The 6,021-nt window shown below is 44.0% G+C and overlaps 1 protein-coding gene across 2 annotated transcripts in view; it reads right to left on the bottom strand.

Annotated features, from left to right (window-relative positions):
- Positions 1-5,702, bottom strand: part of stxbp6 (syntaxin binding protein 6 (amisyn)) — a 133,802-nt gene extending 128,100 nt beyond the window's left edge. For both annotated transcript variants that reach the window (XM_083633700.1, XM_083633699.1), the window contains exon 1: positions 5,424-5,702. The gene's annotated coding sequence lies outside the window, so the exon portion shown is untranslated. The remainder of the gene's footprint in view (positions 1-5,423) is intronic.
- Between the last annotated feature and the right edge of the window lie 319 nt (positions 5,703-6,021).

Here is a 6,021-nt window from a genome sequence, read left to right on the forward strand (position 1 = left end):
GCTGTGGCGTGGTCCTTGCTAATGAACAACAGCCACACAATGTGGAGGATGCTTTGGGATTCCAACAGGCCATGCGTGAGGCTCTGTGTGGTGGCACACTTCACACAGGCCTTGCGACGGTTCCGAGTGTGGGTGGTGAGCGACATGTGAAAGTGACAGAAAGTTACTGGAGTTTCAGTAACGACCACAGACGATGGTACATCATGAGGTTAATGTCATGTGAATCACACGTATGTGAAGAATCAGTTGAAACCAGTGTTAGTGTATGAAGAGGAACTTGACTGGAACATACATATAATCAGGCTGTAGCCACCTGTTCTGTACAGTTATGTTTTTACACTGTATAAAAGAAAGTCTTTAGACCCTCTTTCCTTAGAGACCGCTCTATCACTGCATGATCCTCATCTAAGAGTCCTCTCTCCATGTGTAAGGAATAAAGACTTGTATTCAGAGACATCTGAATTAGCATATTAATCCAGGTACTGAGGGGATGTCTTTTCCCTGACAGGGATCAGCACTGACCGATGCTGGAACACTTATTTGTTATTGAGCAGTAAAAACAGTTCAGTTCAGGCCACTTGGACGTACCATGTTTGCTGATAGTGCCCACAATGCAAAGATTTATTTTGTTGCACAGCTTGACTAGACTTTACAGTTCACGCTGAGGAGAATTCTCTCTGGTCTTTCACAAGATGAACCATGAAAGTCAGTAAAAGGAGCCAATCTATTTGACTGTACTGTAGCACTATTTCAGTGATGTTCTAGTCTAGAGAGTAGAGAGTCACTTCGTTTTGGGACTGAAACCGCTTTCTCTTTTCTGTGGTCGTTTTATTGAGGCTGGATTGTGAGTCATTGAGTCTGAAGGATTTTCTCTGAAATAGCCTAACCTAGTCAAGAGTGGACCACACAACCATTATCACAATTGTTTGTGAATAAAACCAATACAGCAAAACAATTTGAAGGGACGGCTGCTCATGTAAGCTGGGTGCACAGTGCACACTACACAAGTTAAGGCCTGATTTAGCCAGACACGTTGTTGAGATCCGAGACAAAACACCCAAGTGGGAGCCAACTCAGCAAAGCTCATGAAGACCAAATCAACACTACATCACATCAGTCGGAAAATTCTTGTTGCACTGCTCTCTCTCTGTATGGGTTGAAACATTCTGATCTCTGGATTGAAACTTGCACTTCTGGCCGCCACACCCCAACCAATGATGTCAAAGCAGGTGTTTTGCATCAGCTGTCAAAGGCAAAACACCTGTTTTCACATCATTCATTGGCATGTGGCCAAAAGTGCAACATGCTTGAAAGTTTCAAGTTTCTTTGAGCAGTCTTCAACATCCAAACTCCAAAGATGTTCAAACACTCAACTACAAACATGCATGCATGCCTGTTGTGTGCTCTTGAAGTGTGAGATGTAAAGGCACGTTTTGAGAACAGTGAGCAGCAATAGCTCTTTAGGAACTCACTAGAAAACCAGGCAGGAGATGTAGAAACTACACACACATTCATGTGTTTTCACAAAACAGCAGGGTATCAAAATCCCTACTGGACAAATCCAAGTGAAGAGTCCTTTAATGTGTGACCCCCTATCTGTGCCACATCATTTAGCCTGTGCCCAGCACCACATCAACAGGGACAACAAACAACAGGATAGAGCGCTGTATAATGTTGTTTTGCTGATTGTTGTTTGTAGATTAATGTTGGAGTTTGCACTCCAACATTAGTATTAACTTCCAATTCCAATTCCCCTGCTCTCCTGGTTGTTGCACCACCCCCTCTGCCGATCTAGGCAGAGGGATGGGCTAGGATGGGGAATTCTAGCAAAAACACTAGTCGAAATTCGGTGGGCCAAAGTCGACTTTTTGTCGAAATTCGCCCAACAATAGCTCTGTATCAGCAGCAGATCAAGTATGACTTCCAGTGTTTCCCATACATAAAGGAATTTGTGGCGGGCCGCCACAAAAGGATTTTGACCGCCACAAAATATGTTTTTTTTACAGTGCACCTGAACGCAACATGCAAGATACCCGCTGAATAAGTGTCCAATAAATGTTCATGTCATTCTGGCCAATACTTCTGTTATAGCATTTCAGTCTGGAATATGGAATATCTTTCAATAATCTATGATTTAGCTGCTAAATTGTCAAATACCGCCATCTGCTCGCTACCCAGGCACTTATGTATGTACTTAACCTAACTAACTATCTGGTGTGCACAACATTGTCAGCCTAAACTCCGGCTGACACCCCAAAAACCTACAATCCGCTACAGAAAAATGTATATTGTTTGTTTATTAACTGGCCCCTCGCCTTCTATCATTTCACGAAAGTGGCAAAGCAAGTTGAGTATCCCTGACCTATAGAGGGTATTGCACACCCACTGGAACACGCCCCCTCAATCGGGAATGAGTGTCAAAATGAGTGTCAAGTTCCTCCCTGAGCAGCAGGTGTCAGTTATCTAGGCTGATTACTGCATTCAAGCTCAGTCTTGCTGTGACTCAGTGGGCGTGACCCTGCAGTGACTTCTGCCTCTGTGACATCACATGCATACCCTCTATAGGGAGAAATTTAGTTTGTCATTGTAAACCCACAGCACAGTAATGATGACATGTTCTTCATAGATCTGGCCTTTTAATTTTGCTCTTAAGCTTTCTCAAAGTACACCAAATTCATGCATTTTACTTAATTTTTTTTTTTTTAAATCGCGCGGGGGGGCATGCCCCCGCACCCCCCTAGGGGGTCTGCAGTCCCCCACCACAAATACTCACAATCCTGTGGGAAAGACTGACTTCTACTGTTTTTCCTCAAAAGGAAGATTTTAAGATAAGAGGACGAGGAGCCAATAACTTTCCTGTATGACTCAGCTGCCAGTGAAGAGTTATAGAGCCAGGGCAGCACGCGCTAACCCTCAATCAATGAATGGCACACCAAGCCCCCAAATGAGCTCATCCTTTACAGCCTGGCACCTTATGGCAATAAAACCTTTGGGAGAGGGAGAGACTGAACAGCAGTGGGTAAACAGCAGAAAAACCAACAAGCAAAACAAAAAGAGTATATAGCCTAATAGCCAGAGGAATACTTTCCACAATGACTACTGTACATTTTCAACTCAACAGCTGGGTTCAGCCTGAGGCATTAACAATACAATTATGAATCTATCATTTGTTTACCTAAGGATAAGCTAATAGGGATAACTAGCATCGTGTCAATATGCATAGCCGAAGTAATGAGTTTGGATGATGTAGACTAGTTTAAGTAAGATCCGCAAATAACCTCAGCTTAAACTACTTCAGTTGGGGGGGGAAACATCTATTATGCTATAATGTTATTATAATATATATGATAGCATATTATTATAGCTACAGTAGTTAATCTTGGTGTTTGACTGACTGGTTGTTTTTGTTCCTCTCTTCATTATGGAAAGGAGGCTTGTTATGTCTGTCTTCTGAAAGCTGTCCTTGCAGCAGAACAAGTGGAGACAGTGGACGTGCAGCGAGGGAACCCGCTCCACAGTTGTTTCATATGATTCTGACTGTAATTGGATGCTACAGCTGAAAGGTATAAGCTTAAACTTTTATGGGCTGCCAGAATTAAAGGAGAATTTTGTTTTTTTTTAACATGCAGCCCTCTCCTCACATTAATTATGATCTGACGACTCACCCAGTGATCTCCGCGGCGTTTCTGGCCGTCCTAGCGTTGTTTTGAGATCAATAGCGTCCAAGTCAGTTGTAAAATGGAGCTGATTTGGGGCCAAGTGTGAGCCTGTCTTTACTGCATCTAAATAGCTATTTTTACTCCCGTTTTCGCCAAATATCGTGTATGTGGGAAACCTATGTGGGATTCGAAATAACGAAGGTTATGCCAAACCCCACATAGGTTACGCTAAAACCACCACCGCAAAGCGTCCTGCCTGTACTTGGCCAGTCAACAGGAAAGTATCGCGGGACTTCACGAGACTTGGTGACTGAGATCACGTTTGAGGTAATTTTGATCCCTGTGGGACTCCAGGAAACAGCCTTTGGCGAAATATCACTGTGGTGCTTCTTGAGGGATCAGATTCTGACGATATTTGGCGAAAACGGGAGTAAAAATAGCTATTTAGATGCAGTAAAGACAGGCTCACACTTGGCCCCAAATCAGCTCCATTTTACAACTGACTTGGACGCTATTGATCTCAAAACAACGCTAGGACGGCCAGAAACGCCGCGGAGATCACTGGGTGAGTCGTCAGATCATAATTAATGCCAGGAGATGGGTCCAGGTTCAAAAAAACCGAAATTCTCCTTTAAGCCCCAGACTCCTGTATGTGAACAAGAAATATTTTAGCATAACCGAGTTAGTTAACAGCACTGGGAGGGAAGCACAGGGGGAGATTAGGAGGCTCACAGCTGATGTGAACCGAGCTCCCAGCCTGAACTCAACCTGTTATAGAGATACTGTGGAAGAGACATGAGCTAATTGCTCCTCAGAGATACTCAAATTTTAAAACCAAATCGCTTTTTCCACCTTTGGGCTCCAACGCACACTCAAAGCTCAGCAAAGAGATCAACAGTAGACAAGCCTAAACATTAATTACAGCCTGTCACCCTAATTTAACCCTTTTTCACATGGTAAATAGAACATAGGCTACTGCTATTATTTCTGGAGTAGGCTACCACAATGATATAGGCATGGGATCAGTAGTGTAGTGTGTCAAAACAATGTTTTTGGCTGGTTCAATAGCAGTTCATGTTAGTTCAGGTTCATTCACTGGCTCACTTCCATAGTGAGCCTCTGCTGATAGTAAATGCTAATCTTATCTTATGAATTTAAAACATGGAATACAATCATAACAATGCTATCAAAGTGTACGACTTGTCTGGCTGGGGGATGACTGGAATATTTGCTATTCCGTTGTACGGTACACAGGGACAAGGCTCGCTTGTTTTAATGAAATACCAGAAGAATATCACAGTTTCGAGCAGGTTGTTTTAGCTGCCTCCAAAACTGAGAGGCGTGTCCTACCAGTGCCACCAACCAGGCACCAGCTACACAGCGCACCTGTAATCACAATACACCCAAAACTGACACTTCCATTCAAAGTAACCGCAATTACCCAATTGCAAAGCACAAAACACGTCAAATGTGTATCAGCAAGTTCGCTTTCCAAGCGCACCCTTCGAGTAGCCAAGGAGACGAGTGCTTTTTGCCAAAGGTTGCTTACTTGCTCTGTTCCCACCGCAAAGAAGCTGAAAGGTTGTTGACGCACACTAGAGGACTGTGCCAACATTACGCGTCCTAGTCGTCCTACCGTGGACTCGGCAAAACATTGAATAAACTTTTTCAACTGCAGGCAGCCATCAGTTTGTAACGTTACATTAAATTAAACCCACCACTCTACATCACAACAGTAGTGTAGTAATGTAACGTTTTACTCACCGTTGTGTTTCAGCGACGTTTTCTCAACACGTGCGGTTCAGCAGGCTTCCGCAAATGTCTCCAGCTGTCAACTGACTGAACGCGCTCTAGTCTGAGCAGCCTCGTCCTTCTTCTTTGTTCAAACTGTCAATGAATGGTTCAAACTAAACGAGAGCATTTCGCATGGAACATCGCGCTGATAGCACTTCCACAACAGTTGCTCGTCTCTCTCGGTCCCTCTCAGAGCAGAGGGGGGGGCGTTTGTTTTCCTTGCTGCCGTTTCTGCGGAGGGAGCCGACCCGTCTGTCTGGATGGGAAACCAGTAGCAGGTTCCCAGCCAGATGGACCCAACCGCCAATCACGAGTTTAAGTCACCACCACGTAGACTGGTTCACATTTTGTGGGAGTCTCTTTGAAGTGCAAAAAAAGAAGAAGAATTATATATATATATATATATATATATATATGTATAGAATGAGGTATGGCATATTTTGGCACAGACAATCAGGGGCGAATTTTCCACTGGGGACAGGGGGGACATGTCCCCCCCATTTTTCAAAACCTTGATTCTGTCCCCCCCCCCCCCCCCCCCCCCCCCACACACACACACACACTTTTT

This window comes from Poromitra crassiceps (assembly GCF_964638095.1).
Source record: "Poromitra crassiceps genome assembly, chromosome: 3".
NCBI lineage: Eukaryota > Metazoa > Chordata > Actinopteri > Beryciformes > Melamphaidae > Poromitra > Poromitra crassiceps.